At 40.1% G+C, this 13,955-nt stretch overlaps 1 protein-coding gene across 1 annotated transcript in view; it reads left to right on the forward strand.

Moving 5' to 3' along the window:
* Nucleotides 1-507: 507 nt before the first annotated feature.
* Nucleotides 508-13,955, forward strand: part of si (sucrase-isomaltase) — a 243,257-nt gene continuing 229,809 nt past the window's right edge. The window contains exon 1 of the mRNA XM_072572690.1: nucleotides 508-605. The gene's annotated coding sequence lies outside the window, so the exon portion shown is untranslated. The remainder of the gene's footprint in view (nucleotides 606-13,955) is intronic.

Raw genomic sequence — 13,955 nt, forward strand, 5'->3', positions numbered from 1 at the left:
GTTTTTGAAAGAAAGAAAACCTTTGACAGAAGTAACTAACACCCATCAGCCTCTACGTGGAAATCAGAATCCAATAGTGATATCTATATAATGCATGTTACATAAAATTATAAACCTTTGATCACCCTATTAACAAATTAAATTAAAATTCAGTATGGATGCTCTTAAGTTATATTAATTTTCTTGAAAGTTATAATTTGACAATGTCTTCAGAGATGCTGACATGAACTTAGATGCAGACAGATAAAATGAAGTCAAAAATACATATAGCATGTTACATTTACCCTGGATAACTTGTACCATGTCTGCTCTTCACATTTCAGTGATGATGATTAATCCATTTAAACAATTTGGACTGAAACCTAAACCACTGTGAAGCATGACATACATGCTGTTGATAGATCTTAGATTTGGAGTTGTGGTAAGGTGAGCCCCAGTTAAGAGCAAGCCAAAAATAAAATGCAGTAGAGAAAGAGACTAACGACAGGAAGACACAATGAGGATATGCAGCAGCAATTGAGAAATATAAAAGTATTACGGAAAAGAAAATTGAAACTGAGAAATAAAAAAGACGAGTGGGAGAAAATAAAAGTTGAGAGCAAATAGTAAGTAAGATCATGTTTATAAAGAATTAGATCAACATTTTTAACAGGTCGGTTGTTTACATATGCCTCTGTGCATTGTTAGTCACATGGAGCAAAACGTAGTGAACAAAAAAAAGGATTTAAAAAACATTTCTCTTTTACACATAGATTTTGTTTTTGAAACATTAACTGTAATTACATTAGTCTAACTGCCCTACAATTAGCTCTGTAACCTTAGATTTTATACCATGTCATTTAAGGAATGCATTGAGCTCACAATATTGAAATTGACTAGGATAAGCAGGAACTCTAATTTCTGTTTTAACTATGTATTAATTGCAGAGGTTACACTTGGTAAAGTAACGTTCCTAATCCAAGTCTCTAATATTGGTAAGACTGTATTCCCATGTTATATATAGCAACCATGATGAATTGAAACAGCACACATAATGTCATAAATTATCTGATCCATTCCTCAGTGACAGGAAGCAGACTACTTGTATTTTGGCAGAGATTGCATATTCTATAATCAAAAACGGAGCCTCAGAGTTGATGGGATAGAAGTCATTAAATAATAAAGGTCATTCTATGACAGCTGCTTAACATTAAGAAGCTAACATTAATGGTCAATTTCTAATACTTTTTGGATGTGTTAAAAACTATACATTTGAAATAAGGAAATGCTAAATCTGTTAGTATAGTCATCCTCAATCCTGAGTCTGCATAAGGTGGAAGAGGCATATATTTGTGTTAATCCAAATACTTTGCAATGATAACAAAATTCTTCTCATGGAATAATTACTGCCATAAATCTAAAATTGGAGTAATTTTAAATATATTATTATATCACCAAGGAAAAAAAATCAACTATGTGACTATTTCTCTGTGTTAATAATAGATGTCACAAATGTTGCAAGAATATATTTGAAAATGCTATAATGCAATGAGTGTCAAAACAGTGATCAGATGTAATCTTAGGGCCTCAGTGTTGAAAAGAAAGCATAGTAATTTATAAGTATGCTCTTTGGTGTGGCACAGGGAGGCGGGGTTAGTGTGTTCTTCTTCATAAATACACAGGTAAATTTGTCATAGTAAAGATGTAAAAAGAAAAGAACACTATCTATTATTGAGCTTTCAATCTGGAGGAAATGGTAAAATGTCAGAAAGGGTGAATAAAAATTCAAATTGCTTGTGCAAGTTGTACAAGAATGGTTACTGCAAGGTATGATTTTGAGGGAAATATAGAAGAACCTTATAGTTGATCTATCGCCTGACATGACATGCCACATCTCAGTACCCTGCATGAGGGCAGAAATAATCCAAATTAGTACTAGTTGGATAGAGTGCCTGGCACTGCTGACCCTTGAACCTGCCCATTTGTCAAGTGCACTACTAATGTATATGGAGGTTGCTTTGGTCATTGCAATGCTTTGCATAGAAGAATATCTATCAAAAAACATACTTTAACATAAGAAAGCTCTTTGTAATGGTCGCGGATATAAATGATGATTCTGTTTGTCGACTATCTGGCTGACTTTCTACTAGCATGACAGAAAAGCAATGGAAAGTACTTGTCATGACTGTGTGCTGAATTAACTTGAAATGCACCAAGTTAGCTGTGAGGTGTGGATGAATTTACAATTGTATTGTTGACCCTTACAAATTATTAGCCATTGTGAGAGAGGGAAATAATGCAACACACAAAGAGGTATTGACTTGAGGGAATTCTGAATGTACTCAAGATAAACAAAAAAAGGAGAAAAAGCCAGCAGAGTATTGAGTACAGGTGTTGGGAGGTCATGTTGCGGCTGTACAGGACATTGGTTAGGCCACTGTTGGAATATTGGGTGCAGTTCTGGTCTCCTTCCTATTGGAAAGATGTTGTGAAACTTGCAAGGGTTCAGAAAAGATTTACAAGGATGTTGCAAGGTTTGGAGGATTTGAGCTACAGGGAGAGGCTGAACAGGCTGGGGCTATTTTCCCTGGCGCGTCGGAGGTTGAGGGGTGATCTTATTGAGGTTTAAAAAATTATGAGGGGCATGGATGGGATAAATAGGCAAAGTCTTTTCCCTGGGGTTGGGGAGTCTAGAACTAGAGGGCATAGATTTAGGGTGAGAGGGAAAAGATATAAAAGAGACCTAAGGGGCAACTTTTTCATGCAGAGGATGGTACGTATATGGAATGAGCTGCCAGAGGAAGTGTTGGAGGCTGGTACAATTGCAACATTTAAGAGACATTTGGATGGGTATATGAATAGGAAGGGTTTGGAGGGATATGAGCCGGGTGCTGGCAGGTGGGACTAGATTGGTATGGGATATCTGCTCAGCATGAATGGGTTGGATCGAATGGTCTGTTTCCATGCTGTACATCTCTATGACTCTATGACTCTATGATTCTATAAGCAGCAAAAAAGAACATCTTCACTGGATAACTTGCACCAAAGAATGAGGCTTAAAACGGATTGTCTCTTGGAAATGAAGACATGCAAGCACCATTTGCACCAGGTGCAATGGACAGTGTTTTAAGCCAGACATTGTTACCTTCACCATCCCACTCACAACAGAATGGTGCCAGAAAAAAAATCCTAAATAAACTCACATTTGCCCACAGTCCCTTTGCATGACCTGAAAGACAGTCAATTACTTTCATATAGTGTAAGCAGCTGAGTGATATAATGCTAGAAAGTTCAGTATTTGCACAGCTCTTTCCTACCATTCCATGATGCCACCTCACAACATGTGATTGTAGGATAATGGAACAAGTATCAAAGGAGGGATGATTCATGGAAACCTGCACTTGAAAGTAGTATCGCAATGATATAAATACAGACATCCGAATGAAATTAATTGTTTATGTCAATCAATTCTTTCTTGGTCTGAATTCATTTAGCAAATGAAAAGGTTGCACATAGCCAATTGTAAACTACCTCAGGAAGAGTACTGGCAAAGTTAGACCTGTAAACATTGACAAGGAGGAAGTGTTTCACATATGAGGAGAGAAACATACGAGGCAGTGGGAGAATGTGTAATTGTGAGGGAAGATTTTAGGAAGAGGTTATTAATAGCAGAGGCAATCAACAGTGTACTGAATCATTAGTCTCCTGTGATGAGTTTATCACAGGTGCATTATTAAACTGTGATAACTTAAAAGTGACATGTTACATCCAATCTCCATTTTTAAAAAAACGTAGTTTCCATTTATTTACCTGCTGGGTGGAATTCAAGAATAAGTTGTGAATACTGAAAAGACCTGCCTGGCACGTCTAATTGACACCTTTGTAACTTCGTCACACATCTTTCATGTTTGGCCACCAGTACAGAAACACTTGCACAAGAGAATGTAATTAGTCCTCACTGAATGATAGATTGAATAGAAATGAACAGAAGCAATGTCAGAATCTGATCTCGAGCCTAGTTTCTTTTGTAAAAAGGTAAATGATATAGGAATATTATTCTCCTGTGAAGGTAGTGCAGATTGTTTGTTTTTTTTTTACACAGAACTTTATTGACCCTGTCAATTGGGATGTGAGGCAGGTGGGTACTTCAGTAGAATCACATCGAAATGTCCTCAAGTGGAAACCCAACAACACAATATTGGGTCCACATTTTGTTGATGGCAGAAACCAACAAAGTGACGTTCTTGTAACAATGCAGCAGGAAGCCAATTGTGCAGATATTAGAGGTAAGTAAGTAATCATTTCAATCAGTCTGAGTATAATTTAATGATGTGTAAAATAATTTAAAATGCTAAAATTAGGGGATCATGGGCCAGAAGATAACCAATTTAGAGTTATAGAGTCATAGAGATGTACAGCATGGAAATAGACCCTTTTGTCAAACCCATCCATGTCGACAAGATATCCTAACCCAATCTAGTCCCACCTGCCAGCACCCGGCCCATATCCCTCCAAACCCTTCCTATTCATATACCCATCCAAATGCCTCTTAAATGTTGCAATTGTACCAGCCTCCAACACTTCCTCTGGCAGCTCATTCCATACACGTACCACCCTCTGTGTGAAAACGTTGCCCCTTATATATCTTGTAGTTGCCCCTTTTATTTCTTTCCCTTCTCACCATAAACTTATGCCCTCTAGTTCTGGACTCCCCAACCCCAGGGAAAAGACTTTGCCTATTTACCCTATCCATGCGCCTCATAATTTTGTAAACCTCTATAACCTCCGACGCTCCAGGGAAAACAGCCCCAGCCTGTTCAGCCTCTCCCTATATCTCAAATCCTCCAACCTTGGCAACATCCTTGTAAATCTTTTCTTAAACCTTTCAAGTTTCACAACATCTTTCCGATAGGATGGAGACCAGAATTGCACGCAATATTCCAACAGTGGTCTAACCAATGTCCTGTACAGCTGCAACATGACCTCCCAACTCCTGTACTCAATACTCTGACCAATAAAAAAAAGCATACCAAACGCCGCCTTCACTATCCTATCTACCTGCGACTCCACTTTCAAGGAGCTATGAACCTGCAATCCAAGGTCTTTTTGTTCAGCAACACTCCCGAGGACCTTACCATTAAGTGTCTATGTCCTGCTGAGATTTGCTTTTCTTGAAGTTGGTGGCACTGGATGAGTCCTTTAGTTTGCAAATAGAAGTCACCCATACTGGAGCCATCTTAATTGTGATTTGGATCATTGATTAAAGAAGAGATCAGACTATTCTCTCAAAAATGAGATGAGGGATTCCCACTTATAGTTATTGCCTAAAAGGAGGCCAGACATTACTGCCACTTGTACTAGCAGGACTAATAACTATAGTCTGGACCAAGTAAACGTTCCTAAAAAGGGAACACATAGTAAAGGTGAAAGAAACATGTACGGCTCTTTGCTCCTGTAACCCCATGCAGACAAAGAGGATTGCAGAGGGAGGGACTACTAGAAAGCAGAGTTAGCAGCAGCAGTGGCAGCCAGAAGGTTAACATCTGCTAACCAACCTGCAAAAGTGTGCCAAATGGCTTTGCATGAGGACAGCATCATAGGACTTGGCCAAATATAGTTCAGCATTTCCTGGACTCTCCTGAGGTATTGCCAGATGTCACAACATTGGTGGCAATGAAAACTACAGCTGTCAAACGAGTCTGTTACTGATGTAGGCATGATGTTGCTGAATGGCTTGCAACCAATGATTCTGGGTGTGCAGTCAATTCCATTGGCATTGAAAGGTACTGTTATACTGAAGACCTGCATACCAAACTTATTTTTTGGAATCCACTGAGGACATGTCCAAGATGTCCCAGATAAAGTTAAAAATCACACAACACCAGTCCAACAGGTTTAATTGGAAGCACACTAGCTTTCGGAGCGACGCTCCTTCATCAGGTGATTGTGGAGGGCTCGATCGTAACACAGAATTTATAGCAAAAATTTGCAGTGTGATGTAACTGAAATTATACATTGAAAAATTGATTGTCTGTTAAGCCTTTCATCTGTTAGAATACAGTGATAGTTTCACTTCTTTCATGTGTAAATCACAAAACCCTTTTTTTAAGTTGCATTCTCGGGTTAGCTGTTAACAATGGTGATAGCTAGACAATATGTTGAAGGTGTTAGCCGCCTGTGTTCTCTGTCTATGACCTGATGTTTAGATTGATTCTAATCTAAAAAGTGAAATAACAGAGTTTTACATAAATTCATGCAGTTTTAAGCTCAGAGTTTTACATGAGTGTATGCAGTTTTTGAGCAAAGTGCAATGTAACTCTGCAAGTACAAATTCACCACACCACACAAAATATATGTGTGCATGTGGGTCTTTGTCTGTCTGTGTATATGTGTGTTTGTCTGGGGTGGGGGTTGTGAGTGTGAGCAAGTGTGTGTGTGTGTGTGTGTGTAGTGAGTGCAGAGTGTCTTAAGTCTATGAGGGGGTGCATGTGGGAGTGTGTGTGTCTATAAGGGTGTGTGTAGGTGTTCGTGTGTGTGTGTGTGTGTGTGTGTGTGTGTAGTGCAATGGTGATCACCTGTAATGTGACATGAAGCCAAGGTCCCAGTTGAGGCCCTCCCTATGGGTACCGAACTTAGCTATCAGCCTCTGCTCGGCCACTTTCCTCTGCTGCCTGTCCCGAAGTCCACCTTGGAGGATGGTCACCCGAAGGTCCGAGGCTGAATGTCCTGGACCACTGAAGTGTTCCCCAACTGGGAGTGAACCCTCCTCTCTGTTGATTTTTGTGTGGTGCCCTTTCATCCGTTGTCGTTGCCTTTGCTCGGTTTCCCCAATGGACCATGGATCCGGGCATCCTTGCCTGCAACGTATAAGATAGACAACGTTGACTGAGTCACATGAGTACCTGCCATGTACAAGGTGGGAGGTGTTCCCACGCATAATAGTGGTATCTATGTCCACAATCTGACACGTCTTGCAGCATCCACTGTGACAGGGTTGTATGGAGTTGTCCTGAGAGCCGGGCAGTTTGCTATGAACAATGATCTGTTTGAGGTTTGGCGGTTGTTTAAAGGCAAGTAGTGGAGGTGTGGGGAAGGTCTTGGTGAGGTGCTCATCCTCATTGATAATGTGTTGCAGGTCACGAAGAACATAGCATAATTTTTCAGCCCCTGGGAAGTACTGAACAACGAAGGGTACCCTGTCAGTTGCAGCATGTGTCTGTCTCCTGAGGAGGTCATTCCGGTTCCTTGCTGTGGCACGTCGGAACTGGTGGTCGATGAGTTGAACGTCGTACCCCGTTCTTGTGAGGGCATCCTTGAGTACTTCCAGGTGTCCGTCACGTTCCTCCTCATCTGAGCAGATCCGGTGTATGCATAGGGCTTGTCCATAGGGAATGGCTGTTTTAATAGGTTTTGGGTGGAAGCTGGAGAAGTGTAGCATTGTGAGGTTGTCTGTGGGTTTGCAGTAGAGTGTGGTGCTGAGGTGTCCGTCCTTGATGGAGACGCACGTGTCCAAGAATGAGATAGACAGTCGAGAGTAGTCCATGGTGAGTTTGATGGTGGGATGAAACTTGTTGATGTCACTGTGTAGTTTTATCAGTGACTCCTCGCCACGGGTTCAGAGGAAGAAAATGTCATCAATGTACCTGGTGTACAATGTTGGTAGGAGATCCTGCATAGAGAAGAAATCTTGTTCGAACCTGTGCATAAAAATGTTGGCGTATTGGGGTGCAAATTTGGTCCCCATGGCTGTTCCGTGTGTCTGGATGAAGAATTGGTTGTCAAAGGTGAAGACGTTATGATCGAGGATAAAGCGGATGAGTTGTAGGATGGTGTTTGGAGACTGGCAATTGTTGGTGTTGAGTACTGAGGCTGTTGCCGCGATGCCATCCTTGTGGGGAATGCTGGTGTAGAGTGCGGAAACGTTCATTGTGATGAGGAATGTTCCTGGTTCGACAGGTCCGTGGGTGCTGAGTTACTGTAAGAAATCCATAGTGTCGCGACAGAAGCTGGAGATCCCCTGTACAACAGGTTACAAGATGCCTTCCACATAGCCAGAGAGATTCTCACATAGGGTCCCATTGCCTGACACGATGGGATGTCCCGGTGTGTTGGCTTTGTGTGCCTTTGGAAGGCTGTAGAAGTCGCCTACACGAGAAGTATGTGGGGTGAGGGCACGTAGGGAATTCTGAAGGACTGGATCCAAAGTTCTGATCAGTGTGTTTAATTCTCGTGTGTGTTCTTTGGTCGGATCAGTTGGTAGTTGCCTGTAGTGTTCCTGATTGTTCAGTTGTCGGTACACTTCCTTGCAGTAATCTGTTCTATTCTAAATGACAATGGCTCCTCCTTTATCTGCTGGTTTGATGACAGTGTTGTCATTGGTTTTGAGAGCCTGGACGGCATTGCGTTGTGGACGGGTGATGTTTTGCTCTACCTTGTGGGTACGGCTGATGGATCTGGCATTTATATATTTCCTGACAGTTTGAGCACCCACGGACAAGTTGAACCGGGAACATTCTTCGTCACAATGGACGTTTCTGCACTCTACACCAGCATTCCCCACAAGGATGGCATCGCGGCAACAGCCTCAGTACTCAACACCAACAACTGCCAGTCTCCAAACACCATCCTACAACTCATCCGCTTTATCCTCGATCATAACGTCTTCCACCTTTGACAACCAATTCTTCATCCAGACACACGGAACATCCATGGGGACCAAATTTGCACCCCAATATGCCAACATTTTTATGCACAGGTTCGAACAAGATTTCTTCTCTATGCAGGATCTCCTACCAACATTGTACACCAGGTACATTGATGACATTTTCTTCCTTTGAACCCGTGGCGAGGAGTCACTGATAAAACTACACAGTGACATCAACAAGTTTCATCCCACCATCAAACTCACCATGGACTACTCTCGACTGTCTATCTCATTCTTGGACACGTGCGTCTCCATTAAGGACGGACACCCCAGCACCACACTCTACCGCAAACCCACAGACAACCTCACAATGCTACACTTCTCCAGCTTCCACCCAAAACATATTAAAACAGCCATTCCCTATGCATACACCAGATCTGCTCAGATGAGGAGGAACGTGACGGACACCTGGAAGTACTCAAGGATGCCCTCACAAGAACGGGGTACAATGCTCAACTCATCGACCGCCAGTTCCGACGTGCCACAGCAAGGAACTGTAATGACCTCCTCAGGAGACAGACACATGCTGCAACTGACAGGGTACCCTTCGTTGTTCAGTACTTCCCAGGGGCTAAAATATTACGCCATGTTCTTCGTGACCTGCAACACATTATCAATAAGGATGAGCACCTCACCAAGACCTTCCCCACACCTCCACTACTTACCTTTAAACAACCGCCAAACCTCAAACAGATCATTGTTCATAGCAAACTGCCCGGCTCTCAGGACAACTCCATATAACCCTGTCACGGCGGATGCTGCAAGACGTGTCAGATTGTGGACATATATACCACTATTATGCGTGGGAACACCTCCCACCTTGTACATGGCAGGTACTCATGTGACTCAGCCAACGTTGTCTATCTTATACGTTGCAGGCAAGGATGCCCGGAGGCATGGTACATTGGGGAAACCGAGCAAAGGCAACGACAACGGATGAATGTGCACCGCACAACAATCAACAGACAGGAGGGTTCCCTCCCAGTTGGGGAATACTTCAGTGGAGCAGGACATTCAGCCTCTGACCTTCGGGTGACCATCCTCCAAGGTGGACTTCGGGACAGGCAGCAGAGGAAAGTGGCCGAGCAGAGGCTGATAGCTAAGTTCGGTACCCATAGGGAGGGCCTCAACCGGGACCTTGGCTTCATGTCACATTACAGGTGATCACCATTGCACTACACACACACACAGATATTCCTACACACACACACACACACACACACACGTGCACACAGACACCCATAGACACACACACTCCCACACTCACACATGCACCCCCTCACAGACTTATGACACTCTGCACTCACTACGCACACACACACACACACACACAACTGATCACACTCAAAACCCCCACCCCAGACAGACACACACACACACACACACAAAGACCCACATGCATACATATATTTTGTGTGGTGTGGTGAATTTGTACTTGCAGAGTTACATTGCACTTTGTTCAAAAACTGCATACATTCATGTAGAACTCTGAGCTCAAAACTGCATGAATTTATGTAAAACTCTGTTATTTCACTTTTTAGATTGATTCTAATCTAAACATCAGGTCAAAGACAGAGAACACAGCGGGCTAACACCTTCAACATATTGTCTAGCTATCACCATTGTTAACAGCTAACCTGAGAATGCAACTTAAAAAAAGGGTTTTGTGATTTACACCTGAAAGAAGTGAAACTATCACTGTATTCTAACAGATGAAAGGCTTAACAGACAATAAATTTTTCAATGTATAATTTCAGTTACATCACACTGCAAATTTATGCTATAAATTCCGTGTTACGATCGAGCCCTCCACAATCACCTGATGAAGGAGCGTCGCTCCGAAAGCTCGTGTGCTTCCAATTAAACCTGTTGGACTATAACCTGGTGTTGTGTGATTTTTAACTTTGTACACCCCAGTCCAACACCGGCATCTCCAAATCATGTCCAAGATAGTCACTGATCAGTGCTATTTGGACTTTACCAGTGCTTTGATCAAGACAGTCCAAGAATTATTAAACTGATCTTGTTAGGGAGTTGGCTCAATTGGCTTCAAGGCAGGCCACTTTAGATTAGCTCCAGTTCCAATGTTTGATTGATTGTTACCAATTGTAACCATTAAAGTTCACCTTTATCAACCTATTTCCTTTATTAAAAGGAAAGAGTCTTAATCCATAAACACTTGACTGGTGTGTAACTCAACATATCCCACCAGTGCATGTCCAATTCTCTGGGAGCAATTTGTGTACTTATGTACTATGCTATTCTTGATCTGCGCATTGGAAAATAGGTTGGCAGTGTTGAATGAGCACAATGACATGGCATTGTTGTTGATATGCAGTGATATGAGTTTTGTCTCCAGCAGTGTATGATTGCCTGGTTTATGATGTTGCCCATAATGTAAGCATCGGACTTGGATAAGGTGGTATTGAAGAACCCAACAGAATGTTTATTGCAGCTCAATGTTGTTTCTAAACATTAAATTCACAGACACATTTGATTATAAAGATTTGCATTTTTATACCAGGGTATCATGCTTCAAGCAGCTGGAATTATGATACAGCGATGATGTCATGACAGTGTCTCTTAAAGATATACAGAAATACTGAGAATTTTACAAATCTGCTAACTTACTGAATGTGTGACATTTTAAAGCATGCAGTCTTGTGTAGACTTCCCAAAGATGGAGGAATCCTTCGCTGTATATTTTGAATACTTGTCTAGAACTGGTTGTAGCAACCTGATTAACTATTTGGTCAATTCATGTTGAACATCATCAGTCATTGATTATACAGGGTGAAAAGTGGCATCACTTTGTCTATCTTGGGAAGACCATGCTCGGGTTTGTTAATAAAACGTATGATAAACAAAAACATTAATAGATTATCTCTTCCAATTCATTATGAAGTTAACTTTTGGCTCACATACAATGTAATTGTGCTGAGCAGATGATGTAAAATTGAAAAAACTTACATGTTGAATTTCAAAATTCACTATCATCTCTGGAAAAGTCTGCGATTGGACACATTTTGAAACAGAATTCAACTTGTCTTTTGCAGCGTAAACACATAATAAGAAATCTAATTACTGTGCTGTATTATAAACTCCCAGCACAGCTAACTCATTTTAAGAATTCCGCTTTTTAAGATTTGAGCATTTTAAATAATTATAATGTCTCTTCTTGGAGTATTTATTGGCATAAAACTAATAAATATGTCTGTGATGATCTAATCTGCTGTTTGAAATAATAATTATCTTGATAGTTTTGCAGCACACAGTTTTCCATGATGAAATTATTTGCATGGGCAGTACTCAAATTTACATAATAATTGAATGCTATTGGTAAGTTATTTATGCTATTACTTGACTTACTAACAGTAAACTAGTTCATTGATGTGAATTTTTTATAACCGTTCTATTTTCTCAATGCTTTGAACAGTTCATTCAGTAGCTCTTTCTATTTTACTTCAGGTGACACAGATTTTGAAAGGGATACTTGATTCTCAATTGAAAAAGTTGACGCAAAAGTAAAGCTCATTGGAGATGTTAATTTTGAACCCAAGGCACAACCTGACTAGAGAAATTTGATGCAAAGCTGCAATACAACTAGTGAGCTATGAATTTCTCATTCATGGGAAAAAATATTAAAGCAGTCAATCAAATAAAGCATATATTTGATATGCATCACTGGAATATGAAGCATAGTGATTCTATTCAGATTCAGGCGACAATAGAAGCTAACAAATCGAAAGAAACAGCAGCCAAGAGGAAGAAAAATATATGAGAGCAATCTAACTGTCATGTATTATCTCATTTTTCTCAAAAATTGTCAACTGGTTCCTTCAAATATACATTTCTGAATTTTTACAAGCTGCTGATCAGTTTAATTGGCAAATATTTTAAGTACATAAAGGAAAACGAATGTAAATCCTACGAAGCATAACTTCAAACCAAGTCCAATCTATGCCCAAGTTAATAACAACAATTCTCTTGGCTATTAAAACTGGTTGATGTCTGAGGCTAGGTATCGGAAAGGGCAATCTTTGAAACCATTATTATCCTCATTTCCCTCTTTCCAAATTTAATTACATTAGGTCGTACCACTTATGACTTTCTCACTTTCTAAACAAGTTAACAATAATAATTTATAATATTAATAATAACCTGTCTGGATTTCCTATGTTATACGGTGCACCGTATTGTGGCCCTTAATCATTGATTACCTTTGTCATCAATTACTTTTATGCAGTTATCACAAACAATTGTTCCACTACAATCTCAAATACATAATTAGTCTCACAAGCAATATTAACATTGGAAGGTGCATTTTATTATTAACTTCACCATCTTTGCCTTCAGTCATGAGTGATAATACCTTCTCTTAGGTATTACCTATTTCTATTAATACCAATTCATTTCTTACTATACCGTCCATCCACTATCATTTACTTTTTTTTAAAAGTCCTGATCTCTTTTTCCATCTCCTTAATAGTCTTTTGAGATTTCTCATGATTTTTTTAAAAAGGATTGTTCACCCTTGTTTTAACATACTGTTTCTCATATTTCCCAGGTCTCTTACCAAATTCCTTTTCTCCATCCTATGCCATTATATTTCATTAGAGTCCATTATATCGCCAGCTTTTCCAAATCATTAGCCCGAAAAGTTAATGCTGTTTCTCTCTCAATGGCTCCACAGACTAACTAAGTATTTCTAGCATTTTCTATTTACTTTTTAAATTTTAGATCTTCCAGCATTTGGACCATACTTTGATTAAGCAGATACTTACCATTTGAAGTTTCACTATTCTTTTGATCTCTTAGTTACTACCTATCATTACCGCATGGGATTACATCTATTCTATCCATCATTCATAACTATTGAGTTCCTACTGTTGATTCATTGTCCTCTTTAAAAGGTAATGCCACAAATTTTCACGTAGATTAGACAAACCAAGCTAGCAAAAATATGGAATTATCACGAGACTGTTTTCTCGATTGTAAATCATGGAACTAAGTAGGGAATAAACTATTTTAGATCTTGTCCTGTCCAAACATAATTCATAATCTCATAGTAAGGAATCCCCGAGAGAAGATTGATCATAAAATGACTGAATTTCTCATTGAGTTCAACAGTGGCATATGTGAGTTCTGAACTAGAGTGTTAAACTTAAATAAGACCAATTACACAGGTGTACGGATGAATTTGCTACACAAGGAAATTGGACAGTAGCTAAGCCACAGTAAAATTCTAAGGAGATATTTCATGATTTTCAAC

Source organism: Chiloscyllium punctatum, chromosome 6 (genome assembly GCF_047496795.1).
Source record: "Chiloscyllium punctatum isolate Juve2018m chromosome 6, sChiPun1.3, whole genome shotgun sequence".
Lineage (NCBI taxonomy): Eukaryota > Metazoa > Chordata > Chondrichthyes > Orectolobiformes > Hemiscylliidae > Chiloscyllium > Chiloscyllium punctatum.